The sequence below is a fragment of the Schistocerca gregaria genome, chromosome 2 (assembly GCF_023897955.1).
Source record: "Schistocerca gregaria isolate iqSchGreg1 chromosome 2, iqSchGreg1.2, whole genome shotgun sequence".
Lineage (NCBI taxonomy): Eukaryota > Metazoa > Arthropoda > Insecta > Orthoptera > Acrididae > Schistocerca > Schistocerca gregaria.
Window position 1 is genome coordinate 828,086,449 of NC_064921.1, and position 12,822 is coordinate 828,099,270.

Here is a 12,822-nt window from a genome sequence, read left to right on the forward strand (position 1 = left end):
TACTTCCTCATTAGTTATGTGATCTACCCATCTAATCTTCAGCATTCTTCTGTAGCACCACATTTCGAAAGCTTCTATTCTCTTGTCCAAAATATCTATCGTCCATGTTTCACTTCATACATGGCTACACTCCATACAAATACTTTCATACTTTATATCCTCTCTACTTCGACCATCATCAGTTATTTTACTCCCTAAATAGCAAAACTCCTTTACTACTTTAAGTGTCTCATTTCCTAATCTAATTCCCTCACCATCACCCGCCTTAATTCGACTACATTCCAGTATCGTCGTTTTGTTTTTGTTAATGTTCATCTTATATCCTCCTTTCAAGACACTATCCATTCCGTTAAACTGCTCTTCCAAGTCCGTTGACGTCTCTGGCAGAATTACAATGACATCGGCGAACCTCAAAGTTTTTATTTCTTCTCCATGGATTTTAATACTTACTCCGAATTTTTTTTTGTTTGCTTCACTGCTTGCTCAATATACAGATTGAATAACATTGGGGAGAGGCTACAACCCTGTCTTACTCTCTTCCCTACCACTGCTTCCCTTTCATGTCCCTCGACTCTTATAACTGCCATCTGGTTCCTGTACAAATTGTAAATAGCCTTTCGCTCCCTGTATTTTACCCCTGCCACCTTTAGAATTTGAAAGTATATTATATTTGAAGGGCTTAACGTTTTATTCATGTGTGAGCATTTCATGTTGGTTGTCATAGAGCTTATATTTTAAGGTTAGCTATCCGGTTTCTTACCATAATGTCGATTATATGTTTCCTGTCTTGTTGATGTACATCTGAAAATGTGATCTGATATCATGGAACCGGTCATGGTCCTGTAAATAAAAGTTCATATGAAGCCGAAAGTAGTTTATTTCTGAAAGATCAATATTACAATGCCTCCGGCCAGTTATTGTTTCTTCTCATTGAACTTTAATTTTCCTTGCAAATATTTTTTCGGGGGTTCCTTTGCTGCTTGATAAATGTGCATACGAATATGAATGTTTTTTTTTTTTTTTTAAAAAAAAGCAGAAGTAGCTTGTCGTAATTGATAATGTGAGATATTCGATCTAAGGGTATCCAAAGAGACTTACAAAAATAGTAAAAATAAGTTTTTTAGTTATCTATTTGCTGATTACTTGAATGCGGTCCAGCAAGAATTTCTCCCCTGTGTCAGCCTCTTCGTCTCAGAGTATCACTTGCACTCCACGTGATGTAATTCGATCTCTGTCTTTCCCTACAGTATTTAGCCTCTACAGTACCTCCTAGAACTGTCGCATCCCGGCACGTCTCATCACTGCTTACGGCGCAGTCAGGACGTTGACGACAAGGTGGGCTACGGTCTACCAAGTTACTTTGAACAAAGTGAGAGAGGCAAAGGCTCCTAGGATGGTTAGCACAGATGTTTTTGGAAAGGAGAGGAAAAGCTGCTGGCTTCGTAGTAAGTGAACAAGGGTGTATACACAAGGAAGCAATTTAAGAACAATTTATATTCAAATAGTTCGACCTTATTCGAAGAGGTGTCTTACAGTTACTTTATATGGAGTGGGGGGGGGGGGGCGGTCAAATGAAAGTGGCCCGGAGGAGTGGATACGATTGAACGTGAATGTACGCATATAACCACGCCCTGTGACGCGCACTCCATGCGTACTGCCGCCACGTAATCCACAAGGCCACAGAGCGTAGAGCGGGCTGTGGCAGTGTGAGTGGAGCTGTGGAAAGGGGACGATGGTACTTACGGTGGAGAAGCGGGTGTTGGCTGTGGAAAGTTACAGCAAAGTAGTGGGAACGGTTTGGTCAGGCGTTTTCTGAGAAGTTGAAGCGTGCCAAAGTATCAGCAAAGAGTGCTACGCAACGCTAAGTCCGAAAATGGCGTCAGACAGGATGTCTTTCGAACATGACCCAAAATATTCCGGAGCGCGCCCTCACACCAGAAAACATGGTTACAATTCACCAGAAAATTCTTCAGAGTCCTGCCAAACCCGACGCCTGTCGCAAGAGACTGGGATATTACGTCGATCATGCTGGCGAATGCTCCAACCTGGAGCTGCACATGCACCCCTACCGAGTGTCTGTTGTTCATACATTACAACCAGCAGATATTCTTCAGCACCTCCAGTTTTGTTTAAGTGGCTGGTAACTGACATAACAGTGAATGGCTTGGACATGATCTGTTCTTGTCTGATGAAGCCTAGTTTCACCTGAGTGTTTATGTCAACTCATAGAATGACAGATTCTGGGCAACAGAGAATCCACATAACTTCCACGAAACACCTCTGCATGATCAGAAGGTTGGGGTTTGTTGTGCAGTATTTGCACGACATATTATTGGTACCATCTTTCATTAGACGCTCACTTCGGTGTGTTATATTGCCGACATTTTGAAACCATTTATGGCAGCTTTAGCGAAACAGGAAAAGACCCACATTTACTTACAACAGGTTGGAGCAACTGCCCACACAATCGGCCGAACCTTGGAGCACATTTACACAATCGTCACGCCTGCTAGTGTTGTCAGCAGAGTCAGTGTGGTCGCGGTCCCAGCTCGCCACCTACATCACCTGATCTGTCAGTGTGCGATTACGTTGTTTGGGGAGCCCTCAAGCCTAAGGTGTGTCGTAACAACCCTCATAGTTCTCAAGAACTGCAGCAGAACATTTTGGGTGAGGTTGTACCAATTCCAATAGTCCAGCTTCGATCCGCTTTCAGCAACTTCTGACCAGGGCAAGTGTAGAGAGATGAATGGTGGTCACTTTCAACATCTGCTATAGGCAGGTTGGTACTGTATTTCCTTTCCTCTGCTGTGTTTCTTTGTACCTCCGAACTCAGTCATCCGCGCCATTTTTATTTGCAAATCAGTGGGTTCACCCAACCACCAAAAATGTTAATGCATCCCACAAACTCCAAGTTCCTGAGTTCTACCACCCAATTTCAGCCATGAGCGCTCTTTTTGATACTCGCGCTGACAGTACGCTGTCAAATACTTTAACCACAATGGAAGACAAGTGCGAGCAGCACCTGTTGTTTTCTATATTCTGACATACAGAAAATATCGAATATTACTCATTTCCACTATACACAATCGTTCACAATAGAAGTGTGAGATAGTGCTTGGTTCTATTTATGTTCTGATTGCCACACAGACAATATCAACTAGTATTTCGTACTGCCAGTAGACACAAACTCTACAGAGCGTTCCTCCTTTTTTTCCTTTTGCTGAAGCCATAGTCATGGTAAATTAGTTGTATGAACATAACAACTGTGTTACAGGTTCCACAAAAGAAAATCTGCAATATACAGGGTAAGCACAAAGTCTTGCCCTGACTATAAAAATTTATAACAGAATAACCGTTTGATATAATAAGTTATAGTAAGTTGATGGCGCTACATAGGTTAGTGTTACTATTTTTTTAAGACCACTTACGTTAGTTACCCTCAACGTGTGCTCCCTTGGTAGGTCGGAGAAAGTCAAGGTGGTATGCCACGTCCCGCCAGGTGTTTCGTAATATGTGTTCTGTCACAGTACCCACAGGAGCTCGTATCCTAGCCTTCAGTTCGTCGACGTCAGGAACTAGTGTGACGAAGACTCTGTCCTTGATATAGCCCCAGAAAAAAGTCAAGGGGCGTAATGTCTGGAGAGCGCGGTGGCCAGGGTGTTGTACCATTCCTTCCAATCCACCGATCCGGACTTTTCTCTCCTCTCCAGACATTACGCCATTTGAATTTTTCTTATGGGGCTATATCAAGTACAGAGTCTTCGTCACACCAGTTGCTGTCGTCGACAAACTGAAGGCTAGGATACGAGCTGCTGTAGTTACTGTGACGGAACACATGTTACGAGACATCTGCCGGGAACTGGAATACCGCTTCGACATTCTCCGAGCTACCAAGGGAGCACACGTTGAGGTTTACTAACGTAAGTGGTCTTCAAAAACTAGTAACACTAAACTATGTAACGGCATCAAATGTATACTATTATGTCAAATGGTTATTCTGTAATAAATTGTTATAATCAGGGCTAGACTTGTGCTCACCCTGTATTTAGATTTTTTGTTAATGTCAGATTTGGCCTACGCAACTAGATATCCTTGTTCGACAAGGACTTGTATTTCACACCAGCGCTGACGCGTCGTGACATGGCAGGAATGAAACTTTGGTAGGTCGCTGGAGAGTTGGCGCAACGTCTGCACACGCAAGTTACCTAATCTCATCAGCTCCAGGGAGGGAGGCTTTGAGCTCTGACGCCACGTTCAATCCCAGATATGTTCGATATGGTTCAGATCTGGCGAGTTGGGGCATATGAATTGGAACTCGACACTGTGTTCCACGAAGCACTCCATGACACTCCTGACCTTGTGAGATGGCGCATTATCTTTTTCACTGCCGTCGGGAAACGTGATCGTCATCAAGGGGTGCACGTGGTCTGCAACGAGTGAGCGATACTCTTTGGCCGTCATGGTGCCTTGGAGCTTCACTGGACTCATGGACGCCCACGTTAATGTTCCGCAGAGTATAATGGAGTTGCCGCCAGCTTGTCTCCGTCCCGCAGTACAGGTATCAAGTAACTGTTTCCCTGGAAGAGACGGGTTCGCACCTCACAGTCGGCATGATAAAGAAGGTATCGGGATTCATCAGACGATGCAACGCTCTGCCACTGCGCAAACGTCCAGTGCTGATGGTCACGTGCCCATTTCTGCTCAAAAATAGTTCAAATGGCTCGGAGCACTATGGGACTTAACATCAGAGGTCATCACTCCCCTAGAACTTAGTACTGCTTAAACCTAACAAATCCAGGTACATCACACAAATCGATGCCCGAGGCAGGATTCAAACCTGCGAACGTAGCGGTCGCGATGTTCCAGACTGAAGCCCATAGAGCCCTCGGCCACAGCGGCCGGCCCCATTTCTGCCGTAGTTGCCAGAGTCGTGGGTCGTCGGCTGCATAGGACCATTGTTATGAGTGTTCGGTGTACCGTGTGTTCAGACACACTTGTACTCTGCCCAGCATTGAAGTATGAGGAATCACTTCAAAGTTGTTACCACGAAGAAACTGTTGCTTAACGTTAGCTCGATGTGCGGGTGCGTTGTCTTGGTGAAACAGCACACGCGGAGCTCTTCCCGGACGTTTTTGTTGCAGTGCAGGAAGGAATTTGTTCTTCAAAACATTTTCATAGGATGCACCTGTTACCGTAGTGCCCTTTGGAACGCAATGGGTAAGGATTACGCCCTCGCTGTCCCAGAACATGGACACCATCATTTTTTTCGGCACTGGCGGTTACCCGATATTTTTTTGGTGGCGGTGAATCTGTGTGCTTTCATTGAGCTGACTGGCGCTTTCTTTCTGGACTGAAAAATGGCATCCACGTCTCATCCATTGCCACAGCCGAAGAAAAGAAAGTCCCATTTGTGCTGTCGTTGCGCGTCAACAATGCTTGGCAACATGCCACACGAGCAGCCGTGTGGTCGTCCGTCAGCATTCGTGGCACCCACCTGGATGACACTTTTCGCATTTTCAGGTCGTCATGCAGAATTGTGTGCACAGAACTCACAGAAATGCCAACTCTGAAGGCGATCTGTTCAACAGTCATTCGGCGATCCCCCAAAACAATTCTCTCCACTTTCTGGATCATGTCGTCAGACCGGCTTGTGCGAGCCCGAGGTTGTTTCGGTTTGTTGTCACACGATGTTCTGCCTTCATTAAACTGTCGCACCCACGAACGCACTTTCGACACACCCATAACTCCATCACCACATGTCTCCTTCAACTGTCGATGAATATCATTTGATTTCACACCACGCAAATTCAGAAAATGAATGATTGCACGCTGTTCATGTAAGGAAAACGCCGCCATTTTAAGTATCTAAAACAGTTCTCATTCTCGCCGCTGACGGTAAAATTCCATCTGCCGTACGGTGCTGCCATCTCTGGGACGTATTGACAATGAATGCGGCCTCATTTTAAAACAATGCACATGTTTCTATCTCTTTCCAGTCCGGAGAAAAAAAAATCGGAGGCCTTAGGACTTGAATGCACCTCATATTCTACCAGTCTTCCCAACCTGCGGCGCTCGACACCTGTGACGAGGGGTGGCATCTAACCCCATGACGTCTGAACGTGTTTTCATCTTGGTTTTGCCACGTGTTGAAGACAGTTACCAGAACACTCCTCCAACACCCGACAGATCGTGCAGTTTCCTAAATGCCATTGCTCAGCCTCCAGGCCATCACAATATGCCCTCGTTCAAACTCATATGGCCTTCCCCATTCTACATATGGACAGCACCCTCACTGATACTACATGCTCCGTGAGTGTGTCTGACAAGCAGTCATTCTTCGCTATGTGACCCTGGTATCCCTGGACGGGTTTATGTCGATAGTTGGTCGGTGGTGATAATGTTCCGGCTGGTCAGTGTATAAATAAGATATTGTACTTGAAAATGGCCTAAGGCCGAAATCTGAATCGAAAAATAGGAAAAGAACTCAATAGGGTCCGTTCTTTTTTAACAGGCAGAGAAGTCAAGGTAGAAACTGTTGCTGGATATTTACCAGAAACTCAGATGCCCACCATCGAATGTGTACAGACTTCTCGTAGTGTTTACTGCATCACTATCAAACTATTGCTCTTAGTGGCTGCTTCCGATGACTTGGCTGTTGTACTGCTCCTGGCTGCTTTCTTTAATGACTCCTCCTAACTCATGGTACTGGCTTAGACAGCCTTGGTCCTGTGCGCTACCCACTTATACAGATATACCTATTTTCCAGGGGCTTCTGGATGAGTTTCTCTAGCAAAGTTTCTTTCCAGTGACCTATTCACCTTGGCACCTAAGACTATGGGCCTCGCTAGCTCTTGCGTAATTTCTGTGGTCTCAGCAACGTCGTCAACAGTTCTTACTTCACACGGCAGTGCTGGTTCCATTCCGGATGGCTATTTGGCACACACCTTGTGTATCGTCTGAATATTTAAGTCTCTCTCTTTCTTGGCAACCATGGCATATTACTTCCTTTCTTCACCACCTCTGCGGAAAATCTGACCCAACGTCGTTCTATAGCACCAAACTGTACGTGTTCAGTTGTCTTCTTTTCCAGTTTTCTCACAGTCCTCGATGTAACTACCGCACAATGCTGTACTTCAAACGTAAATTCTCATACAATTGTTGCACAAGTTAAGGACGATATTGAATTCTAGCAGGCTTTTCTTGGCCAGAAATGTCCTCTTTGTCTGTGTTAGTCTGCTCCTTGTCTCGGTTCGTCAAGTCTTATTTTGATTCCAATACATGAATGTTAGTTGTAGTTCAGTTTCTGTCGCCGTTCTCCAGATAAATAAGCAAATAAATAAATCGAAGTACCAGAATTTCTTAACTTACTCTACTTCATGATCACTAGTTTTGTTATTAAGTTTACCGTTGATCTCTTTTCTGCTACTCCTGACCATTTTCGTTTTTCTTCAGTTTACTTTCAATCCACATTCTGTACCCATTACACAGTTCATTCAATTGAGCACACCCTGGAAGTCTTCTTCTCTTGCACTGAGGATAGCAATGCCATCAGCAAACCTGTTCAATGATATTCATTCACCTTCAATTTTAATGCTATACTTGAGCCTTTCATTTACTTCCGTCATTAATTCTTTCCAGTATTTAGCCCTTTTTTAATTTGAACACTTCTTTTTTGATACAGTTTTATCGTTTCCTCTGTGTTCTTGTATATCATCCTCTCTCCCTGTAACTTACTCCTATTTCATTCATAATTTCGAACTCTTTGCACCATTTTACATTGTTGAACATGTTTTCCAAGTCCACAGACCTATGAACGTTCCTTGATTTTTTTCATAAGTCTTGCTTCGATTTTCAGTCGCAACGTCAGACCTGCCTCATGAGTGTCCTTATATTTCCGAAACCCAAAATGATCATCATCTAGCAGATCCCCAGTTTTCTTTCCCATTGCATATATGCACCTGTCGGTACCTGCTTTATTTGGAATAATAATTTCCAATTCCAAAGAGAGCAGGTGCTGACAGGTGTCAATATTACTGAACTAGCAATTTAATAAATTGTGGTCGGAAAATACTAACACGAAATCTGCGTAGAAGAATGAAAAACTGATAGAAGCCGACATTGGGGATGATCACTTTGGGTTCCGGAGAAATGTAGGACACGCGAGGCAATACGGAGTTATCTTAGAAGATAGGTTAAGGCAAGGCAAATCAACGCTTACAGTATATGTATAGTTACAGAAAGCTTTTGACAATATTGACTCGAATATTCTCCTTAAAATTCGGAAGGTAGCAGGGAGCGGAAAGCTATTTACAACTTGTACAGAAACCAGAAGTGAGTTATAAGAATCGATGGGCACGAAAGAGAGGCAGTGTTGAGAAGGGACTGAGACAGGGTTGCTGCTTCCCCCCGATATTATTCAGCCTGCAAGCAATAAAGGAAATCGAAGAAGAATTTGGAGTAGGAATTAAAGTACAGGCAGAAAAAATAAAAACTTTTAGGTTTGCCAATGATGTAATTCTGTCAGGGATAGCAAATGACTTGGAAGAGCAGCTGAACGGAATGTACACCATCCTAAAACGGAGATTTAAGATGAACACCAACAAAAGCAAAACATAGGTAATTGAATGTAGTCGAATTAAATCACTTGGTGCTGAGAGAATTAGATTAGGAAACGAGACACTTAAAGTAGTAGATGAGTTTTGTTGTTTGGGAAGCAAAATAACTGATGATGGAGTGTCTAAATAAAAATTTATTAAATTTAGCCTGGGAATGGCAAGAAAAGAGTTTCTAAAGAAGAGAAATTAACATCGTGTATAGATATGTCAGAAGGTCTATTCTGATAGTATCTGCATGGATTGTAGCCATGTTTGGAGGTGAAACATGGATGATAAAAAGAGAATAGAAGCTTTGAAATATAGCGCTAGAGAACAATGCTGAAGATTACGTGGTTAGATCAAGTAACTAATGAGGAGGTACTGGAAAAACTGGGGAGAAAAAAAATTTGTACAGTTTTGAACATGGCTGTTACTCAACAACGGCACACCAGATTCAACATGGGATTAAACAGCCAACCGATTGCACATAAACGATAGGTACATTGAAGTGAAAATCTTCTGGGTTGTTAGGCCGCGTCATGTTTACTCTAAGAAACGTTGACCTTGGTTTTGAAACTTCTAGGGGTGCTTCCATCGGAATGATATGTTACTAAATCGTAAAATTACATTGCTAAAAAGCAATAATAACGTCGTGTGGCTAGGGCCTCCCGTCGGGTAGACCGTTCGCCTGGTGCAGGTCTTTCGAGTTGACGCCACTTCGGCGACCTGCGCATCGATGGGGATGAAATGATGATGATTAGGGCAAAACAACACCCAGTACCTGAGCGGAGAAAATGTCCGACCCAGCCGGGAATCGAACCCGGGCCCTTGGGAGTGATATTTTGTGACGCTGACCTCTCAGCTACCGGGGGCGGACGCTAAAAAGCAATGCTGGGCACAAACGGCAAAGACTAGAACGTTATATGTTACTTTTGACAAGAGTATAAAAGAGGGGGGGGGGGGCATTCTGTCTTCAGGCCACAAGTGGCCCATCGGGACCATCCGACCGCCGTGTCATTCTCAGCTGAGGGTACAGATAGGAGGGGCGTGTGGTCAGCACACCGCTTTCCCGGTCGTTATGGTGGTTTTATTTGACCGGAGCCGCTACTATTCAGTCGAGAAGCTCCTCAATTGGCATCACGAGGCTGAGTGCACCCCGAAAAGTGGCAACAGTGCGTGGCGGTCCGGACGGTCACCCATCCAAGTGCCAACCACGTCCGACAGCGCTTAACTTCGGTGATCTGACAGGAATCGGTGTATCCACTGCGGCAAGGCCGTTGCCTTTTGACATGAGTATAGCTGCTCCAAATTCTGACTGTTGATTTTTAGCAATGTAATTTTACGATTTAGCAACATTTCATTCTGACACGTAGTAGGTGTCGAAATCTAGGGATATGTACCTATCGTTTATGTGCAACTGTTTGGCTGTTTAGTCATCCGTTGAAAGAAATTTGTGGTACAACTTGAGTAAAAGGAGAGATCGATTGGGATAGGACACGCTGTGAGACATCAAGGGATTACCAATTTATTACTGGAGAGAAATGGGGGGGGGGGGGGGGGGGTAAAGATTGTAGAGGGAGACAAAGAGATGAATTCAGTTAGCATATTGAGAAGAATGTAAGTTGCAGTAGTTACTCAGAGATGAAGAGATGTATCACTTCAGGCTTCAGACTGGAGGACAAATCAGCAACAGATGTGCTACACTGACAGATTTATCATCCCGAGGGAATGCGACTTTGGAACCACTCCAGTAGGACAACGCGTGGCTAATGTCTGAGCGAGTCACACCGTGAGAGTGTGTACGACCGGATTCGGCGCTGTCGACAACGGCCGGGCCTCACCACGGAGCAAGTGGCAGACGAGGGCACAGGCCCGGACGCAACACACACACTCTGTAATTACGACGAGCCGGGGGAACCCCGCAGTAACTGATACGTCCTTCCCGCGCGGGGAGAAATTTACGAGGCCGTAAACATAAAATCTAGCGACGACTGTGATAATTACAGGCGGCGGTGCCCGCAGGCGGTGGTCGGTCAGTCCGCCGGACCCCTGTGGAAGGCAGTGGCGAGCAAAGCAGCGCAGGTTGGCGGTGCGCCGATGGCACGGACCAAGTGAACGAGGTGGCCCTTCTCGCACTGCGACCGCTTCCGTACCCAGGAGACGTGCGACTCCGTCTCCGTACTTCTTCTTCTTCTTCGCGGATGGATCACTTAAGACCACGAGTAATCAACATTTGTTGGCCGTCCTTTACGCCCAATATTCCTTCATAAATAACGAATGGGCTAGCTTTCGTTGCGTAGACCACGTATGTCGGTTAGTTTTTCTCTCTTCTTCCTCAAAACTCCGTGTGATTGTGATTTTTCTGATTTCATTTCTATCTTGTAGATTTGGAGACCCTAATTCTCTCACGTCTTTTTCTGTCTGTTTGTACCAGTTCGGTCTTGTAGTTTTGTTCTTTAAAAACGTATGGATTTTGTGCGTTAACCTGTTTGAGTTCATTCTTTCTAAATGCCCCATGAATTAAATTCTTCTCATGCGCATTCTGTCCGTTATTTTGGAGATATTTTGGGTTTTGGATAATGCACCCCATCTTTAGTTCTTTATCCTAGGATTTTCCTCATTATTTTACGTTCTTTCACTTCTAATTCCTCTTTTAGTGTTCTGTGTTGAAGGTTTAGTGTCTCAGATGCGTAGAGAGCTTCGGGTTCAATTACTGTTGTGTAGTGTCGTATTTTGCAGTTCCACGAGAGACTTTTTTTGTTGTAAATTTTTTTTGTTAATTGAAACGTCGTCTCCATTTTCTGGACTCCTAATGTGACAGATTTCTTTTCATTACAATTTTCTGCAATCCATTCACCTAAATATTTAAATTCTTTTACTCGAGAGATGTAGTTATTACCAATTTTGAGATCAGAAGGTGCATCTTTCATGTCAGTCATAAATTTTGTTTCTTCAAATGAAATTTGTAATCCTATTTTTGTTGCCTGCTCTTGTAATAATTATAGCTGTTTCTTGTGCTATCAGTGCCATGTCATCAGCAAATGCTAAACAGTCTAATTCTATGCCCTTACGTCTTGGTCCCAGTCTGTGTGCTGGTGCACCTGCTTTTTTCCATTCTCTAACAACTTTTCCAAGAGCACAATTGAAGAGCACTGGGGACAGTACATCCCCTTGTCGTACTCCTGTGTCTATTTCAAATTCTGAGCTCAATTCTCCCATAAATTTTACTTTGGATTTGGTCTCCGTGAGTTTCTTTTATGAAGTTTGTCTTTTGATCTAGTCCAAATTCTGCTTATACTTCAAAAAAGGGATTTTCGGTCTATACTGTCATTTGATTTTTAAAGTCGACAAGCTTGATGACATACCTTTTTTTGAATTACTAAGAAAATATTTCATTGAGTTTTTCAAGTTAAGGATTTGTTCCACACGTGATCGACCTTTCCTGAATCCACCTTGGTATTCGCCTAGTTTTGAATCCAGCTGAGGTTCTGCTCGGTTTAGTAGGGCTTTAGACAGAATTTTGTATGTTATTCACATTAAAGAGATTCCACGATAGTTGTTGGCGTCTGCTTTACTTCCTTCTTTGTCTCCGTACTCTGACTATTGACATTTTTAAGATATCGGCAATCCGATATACCGTTATTGAAAAGAATAACATTATAGTCTATCGATATATCAAAGAAAAGTATCGATGCATCGACATGTAGACGGAAAGTGACCGACGTATCTGTCGGCAGCACGTGGTCTCGCGGTAGCGTTCTCGCTTCCCGAGCACGTTCAGCACGGTAGCTCAGCGTGCTCTGTCAAAGAGGCGGTGGCCTTCTGTAATAAGAAAACTGAGTAAAGGAATCAACGGTCAACCTGAACGAATGTCATGTACCGTCTACCCAGACCAAACGCAACGAACAAAATCGAAGAAAAAAAGAAAGAAAAAAAGCACGGGGTCCCGGGTTCGATTCCCGGCGGTGTCAGGCATTTTCACCTGCCTCGAGATTTTCATCACTTGCATATAAAAATATCAGCTGTACATTGTAAATACACTGCCTGTTTTAGAACTGTATATTTAAGTATTAAGATATTCTTTACACCAACAAGCTAACAGCCTGCATATCCCCTAAGTGCAATAACTGAAAGGGAAACGATACACCCGGCCGCGGTGGCCGAGCGGTTCTAGGCACTTCAGTCTGAAACCGCGCGACTGCTACGGTCGCAGGTTCCAATCCTGCCT

The 12,822-nt window shown here is 44.0% G+C and overlaps 1 pseudogene; it reads right to left on the reverse strand.

Moving 5' to 3' along the window:
- Window positions 1-9,758: 9,758 nt before the first annotated feature.
- On the reverse strand, window positions 9,759-9,876 carry LOC126337312 (5S ribosomal RNA; annotated as a pseudogene).
- Window positions 9,877-12,822: the final 2,946 nt, after the last annotated feature.